Raw genomic sequence first — 19245 nt, 5'->3', positions numbered from 1 at the left:
ATGCCATTGCAACGGTCGGGGGCCTGGCCCGGGAGGCATCGACCGCTGGTAAGTGTTGCGCGGTGGTAATGCTGGATGTAAGGAATGCCTTTAACTAAGCCAACTGGAGTTGAATTAAGGGGATCCAGGCTAAACTGGGTGTTTTTGGTTACGTAGCCCGGATAATCGAGAGTTATTTTTCGGAGAGACTTCTTTGGCACGAGGCGGACGACGGGCCAAAGGAATATGTTGTGAAGCCAGGTGCTCCCCAAGGTTCCGTACTGGGGACCCTGCTGTGGAACATAATTTTTGACATAGTGGTCGACTTTCGCGGGCCAAGGGAAGCAACATTGATTGGTTTGGCAAACGTCCTGGTAATGGTACTAGCTGCGAAACACCACCAGGACGTGGAACTGTATGTAATCGTAAGTGCAACTATTCATGTCATCAAAGCACGGCTCGAAATGGTGAAATTGGACCTGGCGGAAGATAATATGGAGACGGTCCTTATTAAGAATCGCAGTAGAAACAACACTGTCAAAATCCGGGTTGGTATTCACGAGGTCGTTTCAAAATCGATCATTAGATACCTGGGGGTAATGATCGATGCAAAGTTGAGATTCTAGAGGCGCGAAGCGGTAGCAAAGGCTAATTCATCTCTAGCAAGGATGATACCAACTGTTGGAGGATCAAAATCTAGTCGCCGGCTGCTTATCGCAGAAGTGGTGAAATCTATCTCTATGGGGGGCAATATTGCCTTGCATCTTTTAGCGAATAAGGTACACTGTTTCTACCGGAAGGAGGATGGAGCTGTATGGGAGATGGCAGCAACAGTGGAATAATTCCGAAAAAAGCCGCTGGACCCATACACTGATCCCGTGTATTGATAGATGATTGGATGAGTCCCCAGACTATCCCAAATGCGCCACTAGAGGACCTCATAATTTTGTGGAGGAGATGCTGAGGACCGCAGCAAATTAGAGGTCGATAAACGGAACAGTAACTGCGATGCAGGAGAAGCTGAAGACGACGGACGCGTGATTTCGTTGTGCTGGTGTAAACCAGAGCCCCCTTCGCGAAGTAATACGCGGATTTTCATGTCTCGTTATTTTCCTCTGGATATTCTACGTAGGGCGTGCTCGGTTAAGCAATCCCTCAACATCAGTAAGTTGTATTCTGGAGCGTGAAAACGATTTTCCAACGTCTTAAGCATGTTGGTCCACCTTGCAGAACCGAAGGCATTCCTTATCTCCTTCGCCATCAAACGTTATGTTTCCCAGTTCGACTGACGGCTTAGATATTTTTCGCATCAATTGTAGATCCCTTCGCCTTGAAGTCATATTTGATTGATGGCAGCCAGTATTGGTTTGAATACCTTTTTGAGTAGCTTTCCCGCTACGTACACCATATCGGCGTGTTTTCGGCAACTCTCAGTCTCCTCTATTTTGATGGTTTATCAGGACCAGCTTCGTGATTTTTCAGCGGTTGGGGGGGGGGGGGGCGTCTGCTCCCAGATATATATTAACGGCGGGCTTAGGTTAAGCCTCCTCTCCGTTACCAGTGAGATTTGAACCGCGACCTTCCGCTACGATAGCCTAGCGCTCTAACCACCTGAGATATCCGAGGGTTGTTGTTGAATGCCTTGACATAATCCATATAGTAACTAAACAGGTTTCTTTAGCCTCTAGTTTCTTGTCCTACAACTACCGAGTCGGTCTTTGCGGCCCCTTGAACCAACTCGACAGCCGTTCTGCTCCTCGGGCGGAATGTTGTTGGTTTCGAGGTGCGCATTGACCCTTCCACTAAGAGTGGATGTTATGAATTTGGTAAGCAAGTAATCGGTCTTGTAACTACGGGGTCATCCAGCGTGTCCTTCTTAGGGATAAGGTAGGTAATTCCCACAGTGAGGAAGGGTGCAAATTTCTCCGGCCGACTAATGACCTGATTTATGCTGTGTGCCAACCGACCATGTATACTAGTGAACTTTTTGTACCAGAAGTTCCGCGCCCGATCCAGACCAGGGCTCTTCCAGTTCTTCGAATTATTTATCGTCGAACTTCTTTTTCGGTAGCATCCACGGAATTCATGCTAGATTTTGTGACATGGCGGGTGCCTGCAGCAGTGATCCACTCGGCATGCTTAACATGCTGGGCGGGTAATCACCAAAATCTATCCCAATACTCTTTCACTTCTGTCACCGAAAACTGTACTGTCTGCACGCTCTGTTGGGATTCGTTGAGAGACATCAAAAGCTCCGCTGATTCCTCGCGTATGATGCATTCTGGACACGTCTGGAATGACTTTCGCCATATCGTCGTAATCGACTACATATGACAGAAAGTTTCTTCTTTATTGTGTCCAGAATGTCAACTACGAGTGTTTCACTGGAGAGGGCATACTTCCTGTAAACTCTATGCACTTTATTCTCACCAGCCTGCTGGAATTGCCAGTGCTGATTTGAATCAGCTTAGCAATGCCCTGCCTTAGTGACTCCCGTCGACGATCCAGACGAATTTTCCATGGTGGTTCTCTTCGATCACTCAAGCCAATAACGCAAAAGCGAATTTTCTGACCGCGCAATTTGACAGCCGTAACTGCACCACAATACACAAGTAACTGTGTTTGCAGTAGCGACATATTAGCACACAGATACAATCTCATCATTTGAGATCAAATTCTCGGAGTTGCTGGAGATGCATAGAGCCTGGAAATATCTGGTCTATGCAACGAATCCACACGCTCTTTGGAATTCGTCCTGAACTTCAGCAGAGATTTCAGCTGGACGGCGAGTACTGAAACTGTTGCCTGCAGTGCGGTGTGGGGTTGTTGATGCAGCTGCCTCTGCCTCATCGACTCTTGGTCACCAGTTTCGGGGATGACCTCTAGTCGAGCACGCTTCCTGATGACGGCCGGGATTGTGTCACTGCGAGTAATAAAGCGGTACCGGTCTGTGACTCCCTGCATAGTCACGTGCCCGAATTGCGGGAAACGTTCGATGAACTTCTGGTGCAACAAGGGGCGGTAAGATGTTGTACCCGCCTCTGCCGTTATTTCGTAGCGGATGATAAAGAGGTTCATCTCCTCAGTCTACTTCATCCGCTGCCTACCCGAACCTGCGGAAGTGATCGTCATAGATTCGGGCGAAACAGCTGCAGAAGGCGGAGCAATACTCTTGGCAGGTCGAACACCCCACGGTTATCGTTTTCGAGGCCATTCTCCAATATGAAGGTCTGACGTCTCTAACACAGGATAGGAACTGCAAAAGCAGTACCTCAAGTGTATCTGAGACGGAAGAAGCATCAACTCTCTTCTCTGTGGAAACAACGAAGCAACATATCCCAAGCTGCACCCAACATTTACCAAAAATCCCAAAATCGACAACCCCTTTTAAAAAACCTTCTCATTATCCAACATATATGGTGAATTCTCCTTGCCTTACATCCACCCTGTTAGATTTACCTGTCTTTTAACAAACTTCAATTTCGGTGGCGTTCAAAGTCTTAACGAGCCCAACTTTTCTGTGTTACACCAAACAGTTCTTCCTCTTTTCCTAAATGATTTCGCATGTTCTGGAAACGGAAGTCTTACAGGCCATTTTACAATAATATTGAAATAATGCGTGCGTATGTGGAATACCCACGGATGGGCGTACATACATATCTTTCTACAAGAAATTTTATGTTGGTAATTAATCTAGAGAGTGAAGAAATGAAGGTTTTGTAAAAAAAGTGCGCTTGGCTACTTGGAGTTAACAGTGGGTTGGTGCAATTTTTAGTCAAATAATGGACTGAATTTGGGCCGCTGAAAGTTTTACGCTTTGAATGCTTTTTTCAACACCAAGAAAAATCATAGAAAGTAACGTGGACTTCGCAATTTGCTGATATTCGAGGGATAACAAGTTTTGACCCCTTCAAAGTAGGCAATGGGAGTTTCTACTTGGCTTCCAACCAAACGATTTAAAATGTTAATTTCTTGTAACACTGTCTTCTCCCATACTCACCGAGAATAGGGGCTAGTGAAGGAAACGCTAGTTAATAGACCAAAGTGCCTCCAGCACTCCTTAAGACGACGCTGGTAATTATGATGCTGGCGGTGGCATTCCAAGCTCATTGAAATTGCAATACTAATGCAACCACTCAATTTGAATGGCATTGTCCACGGAGCCAACAATCAGCCAAATGAAGGCCAGCAATGATCACAAAATTCACTTAGAGATGATTCGTAAATGTCGCATTGTTTGAAGGCAGTCAAGAGTTACATTGGATATGTGACGATATCATGGCCGGGGGAGGTGAGTTCAGGCTGCTCGGCACTATCGGACTCCGCAGCAATAGACAGGTGCATTCATTCTTTTATTAAGTGCCTTAATTGCAAAACACTTGTTTAATGGGCCGACCATTCCTGCGAGATTCCTTTCGTGCAGGTTGTAGCCGGTGGAGTCAATGAGGGTCTTAAATGGAACAAATTAACAAATGAGCCCGATTATGAGGGTTGGGAAACAGAGAATGCAATGTTCATTGGATGGAAACAAACAAGGAACAAATAACTTACAAGTCATGTGGAAGCGTGTTTGTTGTTTGCGTGAGAATTGAAGTTTGAAATGATGTGATGAAACCATAACTTGGCTTTTTTGAGCGTTGATTCTCTGGTCTAAATCTCGGAGTTTATTTTATTACTTTCAGATACAAAGTTATCTATTGTATCTTGCAAAAGAGGTTGTTCGAAGCAACTTCATATTCGATTACTTGCTTTCTTTGATTAAGTTTTCCGTCTGAGTAAATTTAGAGTTGAAAAGGAAAATAGGAGAAGTTTTTTTGGACTCAAATGATCTTCATTATGATAAAACCGTATCTCGGCAACCAGTTGCGCTTCTTATTAATGTAAATTCTTCTCGTTTAGTCAATTAACTTTCGGTTTCATCCTGTGCGAAATGTTTTCAAACTATAATAAATGGAAGAATTTGGTGATTTCTTAAAGAAATAAAATCCTGGGGATAAATCCGTAAGACTGAGCCATCAGGGCCGACTTTGCCCCTATAAAATTCTCGAAAAAAGGACATTTTCTAGGTTCGCTTATACATGCATGTTCACTTCTGTGCATAAGCTTGACTTACCTACAGGTGGCTACGGCACGGCAATCGTCCTAGCCCTCATACTCGTGGGAATTAAAATAAGTAACTAGACTAACTAAACTGGTACACCAAGGGGCGGTAACATGTTGTACCCACCCCCGCCGTTATTTCGTAGTAGGAATGGATGATGAAGAGGTTCATTTCTTCAGTCCACTTCATCCGCTGCCTACACGAACCTGCTGAAGTGGTCGCCATAGATTGTGGCGAAACAGCTGCAGCAGGCGGAGCAATGCTGTTGGTCGTCGTGGAACCTAAACGTCGAACCGCCCCACGACTAGCGGTTTCGACGCCGTGCTGTCCATTACGGGAGCCCGATCCAGTCAGCAAGTCAGACGACTCCCGCCAGTTATCCGTACCGGACCTCAAGTTTTTCCTTATTCTCATTGAATGGATTTCCATTTTATACCTAACTGCCAGGTGTGGGGATAGCTTCCTCAGTGAGTAATCTACAAGACTTCAAAGTTCCTGCAGTTTCCTCACCTATAATCTGAGACGCTGCGGTGGCGTACAGCCATCCAGACTGAAGCTATCCATCCCCCTCCTTTCACAACCGGGCTTGGGTCGAGCTACGGCGGGCTATCATTAATTTTATTTGAGAATGTGTCCGTGAAAGAAACGATCACTTTCGCACTCCCAAACTTTCCAGTAAATGTCAAAACTAAGATCAGCTTCGGAAAGTATTAACCGATACCTTTCATTTGATACCCCACCAGACTATATTTGGTGAAAAAAATTTACATTCCCTTTTGCATGTATGGGGACCCCTTAAATTCGATGTAGAATTATGTAACTCACTCTATGCGTGAGTGTTCACAGTTTCCACCTTTTCACGTGTGGATCGCCACAACGGTCTTCGAGCAAATTGCGTATGACGGAAAGACATACAGACAGGAGAGGCCAGATCTCCCATCAGGCGCGACTCCAGCTGGCGGATTCGGGCATACCTTTTGATGTGTAAATAATGGGTAAATATGTGTTCATGCATTTTTCTTTTCTAACTGTGCGTGGACTAGTGTTTGCTCATCTCTGGTGCGCGGACCAAAATGGTCATGGAAAGGATACCCAGAACATAAAGCCATTATGGAAGACAAGAGAAGGAGGAAACTTACGGTGTAGGGGTTCCGAATCCCAGTACCGGCGGCTTTCGGAAGTGAGCAAGAGGGCTCTCGGTCGTCGGTATGCCTCGGTGGTGGTATCTAATGATACAAGTATTTTAGATTTGGAAAAGGTGGTATTTAAGCAAAGTACTACTCTACTGAGAATACCAGTAGCAAAATCGAAGAAAGATGAGTTGAAACAAGATCGCTGGACGACAAAACCAGCACCAACATTGACCGTACATATTCAAGGGGAGCGACAGCAGGAGGTACTCCAGGACCAGGAAAAGGATCCATTCAGAAGAAGTTCGAGATCTCTGCCAATGTCAAACATCATGAAAGATAAACCAGAGCGAGGGTTAATGAATGCCAAATGTGAAGAAGTATTTAAAAGTAGTAATCAGGTTAGGACTCATAGAGGGGAGACCCCTGATCCAGAGGAATTATCCTTCACACAGCTTGGTGCAAAAATAATTTAGCTGTCTGAGTTCATCAAGGGCAATCACAACGTGCACTAAGCCATAAAAAAAATGGTGAGAGGTATTAGAGTGCTCTACAATAAATCGAAGCAGGAGGAACGAAATTCCAAGGACAAGTCGAAATCTGCTGCCTCAACGGTGTCACAGGCGACCCAAGTGATACCTAATCGTATTGCAATCAACCTGCGACCAAACAAGAGAGTGCGGGAAAAAGATGTGGATCCTCTGGGAAATCAGCAGGCGCCTAAGAGGAAAGAGGCCATGCAAATAGTTCCGAAAAACGGAATTAAAAGAACCGAAAAGAGAAAGCGAGCCCCCGAACTCAGCAATCGAATCGGAAAAACCCAAGGGGAATGAAAATCGTTGATGGAGGACCAAAGTAAAAAAGCGAATAAAAAACTCACTTAGGGAGAATGTCACAGTACGGACTCAAAAATATGAGGTCTATATACACTGCAAGGATCTCGATGATCCTTGGTGGAACAGTTCAAGTTGGAAGAACTTGCCGAGGAGTCCATTGTGAGTATGCGGAGAGCCTATGGAAATACTGAAACGGCTACATTGCGATTACCAGTGGACGCAATGCAGAAGTTATTGGCGGCTGGGAAGATTCGAATCGGATGGGTTGTTTGCCGTTTAAGAAAGCAGATTTCTCTAAAGAGGTGCTTCAAATGCCTCGCGTTTGGTCATTTCGCGGACGCATGCACCAGCGGCATTGCTTGGTTCAATGGATGCAGAAGGTGTGGGGAGAAAAGCCATATTGCCAAAGAGTACAAGAGGGATCCTAAATGTTTATTGTGCGAAGCAAGGGAGGGACGGGATTACCGGTATATTACCGGAAGTGCTAAATGTCCGGAATTTAGGAAGGCGCTGACTTCATTGAGTTGTTGAGGTTGAGGTTTATTCAAATAAACTTCAATCATTGCAGGGTCGCTGTGGATTTACTCGAGCAAACCACCTACTTATCCGAGGTGGAAATTGCCATCATTAGTGAACCCTATAGAAACCGTAACGGTGGTGTACGGGTTACAAATTCGACTGATGGAGCGGCGATATGAGCATACGGTCGACAAGCTATCCAATGTATTGGGAGTCAGACAGCCTATGGCTATATGTGGGCGAAAATAAACAGGATATATGTGTGCAGCTGTTACGCCCCACTAAGTCTGACACTGTCTGAATTCGAGGCAATGCTTGACAGTCTTGTTCTCGACGCAAGGGTTCGTAATCTAAGTGATTGCTGGTTACTTCAATCCTTGGGCCCGAGAGTGGGGTTACGAAGAGACAAATCCAAGGGGGCTCTACTCTGGTGGGTTACGCCGACGATATAGCGCTGGTTCCGGTAGCAAAGGATCTCGAAGATGCTGAGTTACACTCATGCGAAGCAATAAGTGCTATTAAGGATTGATTAGAGAGTTCTAGTCTGACACTTCCGGAGGAAAAAACGGAAACGGTCCTCATCACCAGGCGCGGTAAAAGAAATTATGCCCGCTTTCAAATTGGGAATCATATTATCACTTTTAAGCCTGCCAACAAATACTTGGGAGTGATGAAAGACGGAAAGCTCAGCTAAAAGCAACATGTACAGTATGCTTATGACAAAGCATCCGCCGCAAGTGTCGTCCTGGGAAGGATGATGCCGAACGTTGGGGGGGGGAGGGGGGGTGCGGCATGCTTCCAGGTTGCTTATAGCTAGGATAGTGAGTTCGATCCTGCTCTACGCAGTCTTAGTTTGGGGAAAGGCATTGCAGGGCACTTTTAACGCTATCAAACTGAGTGCAACCTACTGAAGAACAGCCCTAAGGGTGTGCTCAGCATTCAGGACTGTCTCAGATGATGTGGAATTCGTCAAATCGGGAATGATGTCCGTTGACATCTTGGCAGTGCAGATGACGAACATATACAAAGGAGAGTCTATCTCTCCTTTATCGCAGACTAAGCCGAAATTGAGAGATCTCTGCAGTTGAGAGTTGGAAAGAGCGTAGGGAATGCTTGGGAAAGAATCGGTGGACACATAGACTCATTTCTACCATCAAGGAGTGGTTGGAGGGATGGCATGGTGGGATTAATTATAATCTTTCCGAGTTTCTCTCGGGGCATGGAGGATGTCGCCAGTACCTGTTCAGGTTTAAACTAGATACCTCACTCTATTGTCCAAACTGCAATGGACTCCCAGAGGACCCAGAGCATGTATTCTTCCACTTTCCAAGGTTTGTGGAGGAAAGAGAGAACCTAGAGGAGACTCTAGGGGAGTTACCAGTACCAGAAAGTCTAGTGCGAAGAATGCTAGCATGTCAGGAAGACTGGGAAGTGACCCACTCCATGTTCGCATCTATCCAGAGCAAACTGCGAAAGGCAAAAAAATTAGAAAAACGTGGTTACGTACGCCCCGTAGAGACGAAAGGTGACCTAGCTAAAGTGAGATGACTCCTTACCTTATGACGGTTCCACGGGGCTCGGGGGAGTCGCGGATGGTTTCAGTGGGTAAGAATCTAACACCACCAAAGTTGTAAATATTGATTGGACTTAATGAAAATGTATATATTTGTACCATAGAGAGATTAGAACTTCAGAATAAAAAAACATATTTTTTAAGGTAAGGCCATGCGTTGGGTCAAACTGCTCACTTATTCGCCGTTTTCCATTTCAGCAATTTAGTCATTTGAGGTTTTACGGAGGTTTCAGTCATATTTTGGATTTAGATTGAGGTGCAGCCCTGCCCTGGTAGTTGGCAATTATTAACTCAAGATGCTCATTGGCTCTCGCAAACCTTCACTTTTGTTAGACTGTTTTACTTGAAAACATACCCCGACCTCTGTTTCTGTACAAGACAATGATCTTGCCAGCCCTCATGTATTCCTCAGAGACTTGGGTTCTTAACAACGAACTGTTGGTAACGAAGAATTTTTAGCCCCCTAAATGAGGATTGACAATTCCGCAGCTTTTTTAACGACGGCATTTATGAGGGATACCACGGCAGTCTGGTTGTGGATGTGGGCGGGTCACTTAATCCGTATCGGTGAAGATGATCCACCCCAGAAAGCCTATAAGGGCAATATCTATGGAGGCAGGACAAAAAACTAAACAATACCGGGATGTTTGAAGTCTTTTAAGGCAGCCCTAGACAAGATACTAGTTGTGGTGCCGTTGATGATGATAATACCTATAAGATGTCACAGGAAGGTTGATCCTATTTGTTCTTTTTTTCCGATTAATAGTTCGCTTTTACTTGGTCTACCAACCATGAATTCGGAATATGCGATCTAACAGGCTCCCAATAGGGCCCTTACTCACAAAAATAATTGTCAATGGATTCGATAAATTCACCTTTTTTAACTTGCTTTAGTCTTACAGATTGAGGAATTGTAAATGCTGTTTATCTAATAAATAAAGATAAGTTATCCTTGGTAAGTAATATCCAATGAAGCAATAAAGTATTTTCCTTTGTCTGACATTCTAGGTGAAATATCATCTGATATAACCGCGTCATCCTTTCGCACAAAGAAACAACTTCAACATTCAAGTAATCCCCTCCCCAAACATTCAAAACTTGCAACTTTACATTATCTGCAAACTAGTCATTTTTCTAGTGGGTTATTGTTACATGGGAAAACATGACACTTTACTAGATGTACTGTGTCAGTGCATCCAAAAATACGGTGAGTAATTACCCGCAAAATTCAGTGAGTGACATGGAAAAAGTGCAGACACGGTGAAACTATGAGAAGACCACCAGAATGCAACAGGCACTAAATTCCACTGATGCTCTTGGGTCACTGAGTCACTATGTGACTTTACAGTTTTAATCTTATTTATAATAAAGTCATAACATTGTCTTTTATGTTCAGAGTTGAGAAAAGTGAAAATTTGCATGTTGCCGAAAGACGTAGACAGTTTGACCTCATTTTTGACTCTCTTAAACAGTCTTATGCAAGTCTGTATGTGCAACTTATCTTAATGTTGTCAACTGAATGTAAAAGATGCACAAACGTGCATATGTTTCCTGTTGAATGAATCGTACGTAGTAATCGTCTAACTATTGTCCCCTAAAATGGCTACTAAAGGACATTCATTTAGCCAATGCTTCAAGTTCAATTTAGCTGAGCCTCACGTTCTACACTTTTTATACGCTACTAATTTTAAACCAAAATATTGATTATCGTAATTTTAAGTGAATATAATGAGAAGGCCAAATGGAAAACAGGAACTTTAGCGATACTCACTGCCATTTTTCAAAATTTTTTCGGATTTGTGGCCGCGATACCATACGTATCTTAACCATTTTGATGCATTCTCATATCAAAGCTATTACCCAAAATCATAATTTCGAGACTTTCCAATCAATAAGTAAATAGAAAGCTGCACCTATGTACTTCCCACCTCCTCTACTTTCCCGGATACCGAGACAAAGCTGTTAAGCCAGCCAAGAGAATGAATGAAGCAAGCAATTAACACGAGCTATGAATTTAACTATTTTGTTGCGAATTCGAATGATATTTATAGCCGCATGATAAACGATCCGACACGACTAATTGCAGAGGAATTAGTGTTTAATTTAACATGCACTGAGCAGGCAGTCGCCCAGCCTGTAAATACTTTGCCAGGAGCTTCTTCGTCTAATTGAAGTGGCGGGGGTTAAATGAGGGACATATTTTCAGCCAAATCACAGATGATTAGATTCAAGTCTTTATTATCTAGATGGAATCCCCTAAGACGTTGCCAATTCAGTCTGTATTAAAAATGATGAAAGGAGGAATCAACTTAAATTTACAAAAGTAGCAGCCAATGACTGCTTTGCTGCCATTTTTACGTTCATTTTGCAGATAACTTTTGTGACGACCAAAACCAGTGAGAAAAAGTGTTTCCTCCATTGGCCTGGTCCGCAAAAAAAAAAATAACCCCTATGAAGTAAGAACCCTTACTACTTGCTTTCCTTACATGATAATTCACGAAAATTGGCGTATGCCATCTCGTCGCGTCTAAATTTGCGTCAGGATGGACCTTAAAAACTGGAATACTGGAAAATGAGAAAAAAAAACTGGCTGTTTATAGGAGGAAAGTACGATTGAAACGAGAAGAACTGTGGCACGATGCATTCTCTCTTTCAGCCTCAATTGGAGCGGTGTTTGTAGGCTTCATCATCATCATCAACGGCGCAACAACCGGTATCCGGTCTAGGCCTGCCTTAATAAGGAACTCCAGACATCCCGGTTTTGCGCCGAGGTCTACTAATTCGATATCCCTAAAAGCTGTCTGGCGTCCTGACCTACGCCATCGCTCCATTTTAGGCAGGGTTTGCCTCGTCTTCTTTTTCTACCATAGATATTGCCCTTATAGACTTTCCGGGTGGGATCATCCTCATCCATAAGGATTGAGTGACCCGCCCACCATAACCTATTGAGCCGGATTTTATCCACAACCGCACGGTCATGGTATCGCTCATAGATTTCGTCATTGTGTAGGCTACGGAATCGTCCATCCTCATGTAGTCGGCCAAAAATTCTTCGGAGGATTCTTCTCTCGAACGCGGCCAAGAGTTCGCAATTTTTCTTGTTAAGAACCCAAGTTTCCGAGGAATACATGACGACTGGCAAGATCATAGTCTTGTACAGTAAGAGCTTTGATCCTATGGTGAGACGTTTCGAGCGGAACAGTCTTTGTAAGCTGAAATAGGCTCTGTTGGCTGACAACAACCGTGCGCGGATTTCATCATCATAGTTGTTATCGGTTGTGATTTTCAACCCTAGATAGGAGAAATTGTCAACGGCCTCAGAGTTGTATTCTCCTATCCTTATTCTTCTTCGTGTTTGACGACTGCGGTTTGATGTTGTTGGTTGATTCGTCTTCGGTGCTGACGTTGCCACCATATATTTTGTCTTGCCTTCATTGATGTGCACCACCTGCTCGATCTAGATGAAAGCAGTTTGTACGTCTCGAGTGGTTCTTCCCATGATGTCGATATCGTCAGCATAGGACAGTAGTTGGGTGGACTTGAAGAGGATCGTATTTCTTGCATTTACATCAGCATCACGGATCACTTTCTCGAGGGCCAGGTTAAAGAGGACGCATGATAGCGCATCCCCTTGTCGTAGACCGTTGTTGATGTCGAATGGTATTGAGAGTGATCCTGCTGCTTTTATCTGGCCTCGCACATTGGTCAGGGTCAGCCTAGTCAGTCTTATTAATTTCGTCGGGATACCGAATTCTCTCGGCCGGATCCGTCGACAGCTCTCTGCCGACGTCGATGGGGCGATGTGAGCATAGCTCTGCCAAGTGGCGTGACTGACCGTGCGGCCGTGGCAACTCCAATACATTGTAGTGCCTCTGGTCCGAAAGAAAGCCCAGTCAGAATCGCTAGTCGTTAGTGAAATCCGCTACAGGATGAAACCCGAAGACAAGGGAGCAGAGGTGTCTTCCATACGGAAAACTAGGGGTGGCGGAGTCCCCGTCGAACTAGGCCCAAAGACGACTTTCAAGAGTACGTTCTGCGAAGTGGTCAAGGGGTTATTGGGGGAGAAGGCTCTTGTTTCCAGCCAAGAGCCCATGTGCTTTCGAGAAATCCGAGATCATGACTGCCTCACAGAAAAGGTCCAGCTGGAGGAGGCGATAAAGTGTGAATGTCCAGAGATAACCAATGCCCGGATAGGTATCATCTCTGTAAATGCTCGAGGCCAAAAACTCGACGGGGTGGAAGTCCCCGAGCAATATGCGAGGAAACTCCTTAGCAGCGGGAGAATCAAAATTGGATGAATAGTACGCAGGGTACGAATGCAGATAGTCCGCTCCAAGTGCTACAGGTATCTGGAGGGCAGCATGTCGGGGATGTGGCTAGGTAGGTCATCAAGCGAGCACCTGCAATGAAAGCAAGAGTTGCGTTTTCTGCAGGGTTCGTAGCGCATCTAGTGAGAGCGTCGCACACATTGCGGACTCGGAACGGTGTCCAATCTTCAGGGCGGAATTGGAAAGGGCTAAGATGCGAATGGCATGATCCTCATTTTACAAAGTAACACGCACCGGAGTGCAACCGCTCACCAGTTGCTAGCACAGTTCGCTGTGGAAGTAAATGCTGACCTAGTGCTAATTAGCGAACAATATCGAAACAAGAGACCCGTCCTCATGGCATTTCGACTTATCGAGCACCGTTGCCATCTGAGTTCGGGACGACGTTCGACTTCGTGTTCTTTCCGAAGGCTGAGGTAACGGGTTTGTCTGGATCCGGTGTTTAAGGATAACGTTTTTTAGCGTTTACCAGACGCCGAACGAGACGATGCCGGACTTTCGGCGTCGGCTTGATGCTCTCGAGGACGCCGTTTCGAGCACGGAGCGACGAATCCTGGTAGGCGGTGATTTTAATGCCAGGGCCCTTGAGTGGGGCATGCCTCAGTCGGACTCCAGAGGGAAACGGATTCTGGAAATGGCGGCGAGAACTGGGCTCGTTGTTTTAAACACCGGATCCACGCCAAAGTTTCGGTGCCCAGGCTGTGAAGGAAACATTCCTGACATCACTTTTGCCACCCACTTCGGTTTACGCGAGTCCTAGAAGACTTCTCTGTGTGATCACCAGTACATCGCGTTCGAAGTGGTTGACGCAACTTGCCGGCGAGCACCAACACGACGCACCCCCTGCCTGTTGGAGCAGGCAGAGTCGCGTGGGGGGCGTGTGAGGCTTTTATGCCCCCGGTGCGACAAGCCTTCCATGTACTGGTGGACAGCAGAAATTGCCGACCCACAGAGGGAGTGTTATAAGCTTTGCCATTTGGCACAACGTTTGGACGACAACGAGGAGGCATGCGTCATAAAGGCACAGTATAGATCAGCAAAAAGGAGATTCCGCAGCGCTATAAACAAAGCAAACCTCGCGGTAGGCAGAACCTTGCCAACGAAGTGAATGAGGGCCCGTGGGGATTTGGCTATAAGCTTGTCAACCGGAAAATTGGGTCTCTGCGAGGCCCTGCATACTAAGCACCGACCAGATGGCCCGCATACGGGCATTGTTCCCCAGATATTTTGTAGGGCTTGATGTCAATAGCGCGGAAACCGTCGAGGATTACCTCCTTTTCACAATGAGAGAGCTCGAATAAGCAGTTCTCATCATGAAAAGCAAGAAGGCACCAGGTCCTGATGGCATCCCGGCGTAAGTTTGCTAACTGGTGTTCCGTGAATGGCCAGAATTGCAGCTTGAGGGGGTCAACGCTTGCTTGAAGGAGGACATGTTTTCTTGACGCTGGAAACCGGCCAGACTCGCGCTGATCACCAGGGGAAAAGGAAGCCAGGAGCTCCTGTATGCATACCGGCTGCTGTGTGCGCTTGACATGGCGGGTAAACTGTTTGAGAAGCTCATCAGGAGTAGACTCGCAGAAGGGATCCGCCCTGTCAGGGACTTATCCCTAAGGCAGTTCGGTTTCAGAACAGGGAGATCCACAGTGGATGCTATTAGGGAGGTCGTCGATGCGGTTTATCGACCCGAGGCACACAGCCGCCGATCTAGACGGATAGTGTTCCTCATAACGCTTGATGTCAGAAACACCTTCAAATTTGTAAGATAGACAGATATGCTAGGCACATTAGAAAACTCATTTCATGTGCCAAACTATCTCTTGCGGATATTGATTAGGCTAATTCTCTGATGACTGGGGGGTGTTTAGTTGGTAGTCAAGGCATCTGACTGGCCATACTGTCGAAAATGTCACCCGAGCAAATATTCACTCGTGACTTTGCCGTTAGGCAGATGTGCAAGGAATGGACTGCGAAACTTGTGTTCACCGGGATACGCATTCGACCAGGTCACATACTGGTGGAATACGCGACGGAAGACACTGCAAAGTGGTTTAAGACCATAGTTCCTTAATTGCCAGGCTGGGAAAGAGCAGAATTGTTGACATGTGCTGGGAATGATATACCAGGAGCACACATGTTGACAATGTTTCTCTTGAAAGCCGCAAGAATAGAGATGGGAGATCCCATGGACCGAGTAATCGCTCAGAATGAGAATCTCCATACGCGATTACAGAGAGTCTTCAGAAGTAAGGTGGTGGGCTCCCCACGATCGGGATAGATGACCTATCCTTGAGTGCAATCAAACGTCGTAGTTGTCATATTAGAAGTTGGAAGACCTAGATCTAGATCTTCTAGGCCTTAGGGTGGACAGCGACACGCAGAAAACGCCATGTCGGAGGAGGAGGGTGATACTCTAACAATTGAGAAGAGGAGTATCACCCTCTAAACAATAAGATAAACCTGCACCATGCGAAAGCTGCATCTGTGGTAATTGCAAGGCAAACTCCAAGGAGAACATTGGGATAGTACTGGCTCAGGAGCCCTCGGTGTACGGAGGGCAGACTTGCGATTTGCAAGGAGGAAGCATACAGGTAATTTGGAACCCCTCTTGCGAAAAACCATAATTGCATAATTCTACACCGTAATTTAAAATATATATTTTTCAGAGTTCCTGACAGGGAGCCTTCTGGCTATCTAATCTCACTGGAAGCCGGGGAAACTACTCGAGAGGCGGTCTTGCATTGGACTATTTTCCAGGAGACGATGTTCGGGTTCCACCGGAGCTCGTCGCTATACTGACAAAGAACTGTGAGAATAGGGCGTTACCACTTCTCTTCGGCTACGATGCCAATGCCCAACACGATGTCTGGGGAAGCAGCGACACCAATCAAAGAGGTGAGTACCTTCTTGAATTTATTCTTAGCAATAAGTTAGAAATATATAACGTAGGGCACACTCCAATATTCGCGACCAGCACTAGACATGAGGTGCTAGACATAACTCTGGGAAATACTCTAATGAACAGGATTGTCAGGAATTGGAGGATATCGGATGAGAGAATGTTACATTCACTGAGAATGAGGAGGACTGAGTATACCTGCTTCTCAGAACTCATTTCCCGACGTCCTATCCCACGACCTGGACCCCCAGCAGCGAATAAAAGGGATAGAAAGGAAAACTGGAAACTAGTAAAAGAGGGGAACTTTTTAAATCACGGAAATCAACGGGCGTAGGTGGCATATTCCGAGCACTAATCAAGAGATACCTAAAAATCATCCGAAATCATACCTAAAAATCATCTGAGGGTGGTAAGGGGCAGTTTAGCTGTGTGGATATATACCAAGGGCATGGAGGCGGGCAAAAGTAGTCTTTATTCCGAAAGTAAGTTACTCAAAAGATCTCTCACTTTTACTCAAAAGCTTCAAGCTTTCGTCAATACTTTTCTGCGTCGAATCATCGGAGGATACTGACCTGAAACTACCTCAAGCAAAGAACTTGGTCAGCGCACAGGCTTGGCACTCGTATGCGATGTGATAGGAAGACGGAAATGGCAGTCGATAGGTCACACTTTAAGGAGGGGCGACAATTGCATTGCTGCCTATGCCATATAGTGGAATCCACTCTTCCATGGCCGACGAGTGGGTCGCTCCAGGGGCACTTGGCGCAGAACAGTAGAGGAGGAGTGCGAGTGTCTCGGCAAGTAGTGGGGGAGCTGAAGCGTATTTCAGGTAACCACGAGCGATGGCGCGTAGGTGGGGTTGTCGCGCTATATCCCCCAAGGGGTGAAAGGCAACCATGTATACAAAACGTAGTACCTATTTGAATAAGGTTCCTATTCAATGACTAATTACTAAATTATTTCTTGAGAACGAATTGATTCAGCATGGTAGGCGGCACATGCTTCTTGTCAATTTAGATTTTAATGCTATATGTAATCTCATAGCAATCATTTTTGCCGAAGATTTAAGCGAATTTTTGGCAAACTTATCGTCTTGTATCTGTTAGTAAAATTTGAGTTAGCGGTATTTCATCAGTGAAACTAATAAGATTCCTAGTTGTGCTAGTAAGTATGTTCATACACATGTTCCAAGTGTTTGAAATAAGTTTTGCATGTTGTATATACCGTACATATGTTACTTAGAATAACGATCAAGTGGTTAAACTACGAGTACAAGCAGGGCATGGGTGGCTTTTTAGATACTTTGCTTCAAACACCTGGAATTATAAATATTCTTGGATTTGGGATTTTAAAATGATTAAACAAGCAGTCAGAGAAATTAATTAATTTGGTTACATGTGTACAAAAAGATTCAACAAACTGTTTCATGGCTAATTACTGTTTTGTGTCTTAAAAGTAGCTGCTACAAATCGGCAAGTTCAAACGCCCATATCTCAGGGTGTCAATTTTATCAATGAGAAGCTTACTTTTTGGGTTTATTTATTCTGGCTCTAGGACAGGAGGAATAAAGATAATTTTATTCACAAGTTGAGTTCCTGTTTTAACTGTTTTATTCGCGTTCATTTCGAATATAATTTCAGCTACTTGCATCATTAGATTAAGCCAGGCTATTGGCGAGGGTTGAAGAAGCTTAAGTGCTCGGGCCTTTTATTAGCCCCACTGCAGTATTCCCTAAAACCATCTATTAAACGGCTTCTTGGTTGCAGGTTTTTGTGAATCTGAAAAGCACGCTTACTTCAAAGCAAATCCACAGGAAACGCCTCTCAAGTGGCAATTAGTGTGGTTGGTGGTCTTCGAGCGACTGTCAGAGGCTAAATATACTTGCATTACTTAGCTGCCACTGACTTCAGATTTCGAAGGTTTTCTACCTGCGCCAAGTGAAGGAGGATTTTTCCCTCCTGTAATAAGATCGCAGGAGCTTTTAGGTCAGACGATAAGTTTACGGCGGTCTGCAGTGGGCTATGCAGCCACACTCGACTACCCTACAATTCGCATTGTCAAAGATGATGAGAGGAGAGGGAAACCCACAGGCACTTCCTTTGCGATTACCTAAATCTAGCTAGAGCTAAGCTGCGGGCACAAGGTAAATCATTCTTTGAAGACTTCAAAGTTTTTGGCATCAAAATTGGGCTCCTCGGACCGGCCACGGATGCCTACTTGCCTACCTTCTCCGAAACTCACCTCCTGCGCGTAGTGCATTCCTGATGCACTGCCAGTTCACATTGCTTCATAATGATCTAAAGTATGTGAATTTCGTCAGTGCAGGGAGTCTAAAAAGGAAACCTGTTCTTGATGACTTCTAGATGCTATAATTTTTGTGATTGAATTATCACACTCAAGGCTTACTTCAAAATGTAAAGATTATTCACTTGTTCCACTCCCTAGGAAAGATATCAGATTCCCCTGATTTTTGCACAGATTTGCAGAAACTACCACAGAGTGCTCGCAATTTTATTCGGCTTGAAGGCACTGGCAGCACTTATGTCAAGACCTCTTGTGGTGACTAACCATTTCATCCACAGGAAGGGGAATTTCACCGAATGTTATATGATTAAGTATCCGGTTGAAGTGCTCTTTTCACCTTTTCAGCAGCTTTACGTCATGGATGATGAGCCTACAGCAAACATCCTTAATCAGACTGTCGAGTGATTTGTTACCACTTCTTTTCTTTCATGATGCGGAATACGGTTGAGAAATTGTTGTCGTTTGTGCTCTACTTCCCTGACCGCCGCAATGCTAATATTTTTTTGTCACGGTGCCCGCTACTCTCCACTTCTTGAACATTTTTCACGGCAAACGGAGGGTGTCGTCACATTCGCCACT

Source organism: Hermetia illucens, chromosome 2, assembly GCF_905115235.1.
Source record: "Hermetia illucens chromosome 2, iHerIll2.2.curated.20191125, whole genome shotgun sequence".
Taxonomy (NCBI): Eukaryota; Metazoa; Arthropoda; class Insecta; order Diptera; family Stratiomyidae; genus Hermetia; species Hermetia illucens.
The sequence above is the reverse complement of the archived record's forward strand: the minus strand, read 5'-3'. Positions refer to the sequence as shown.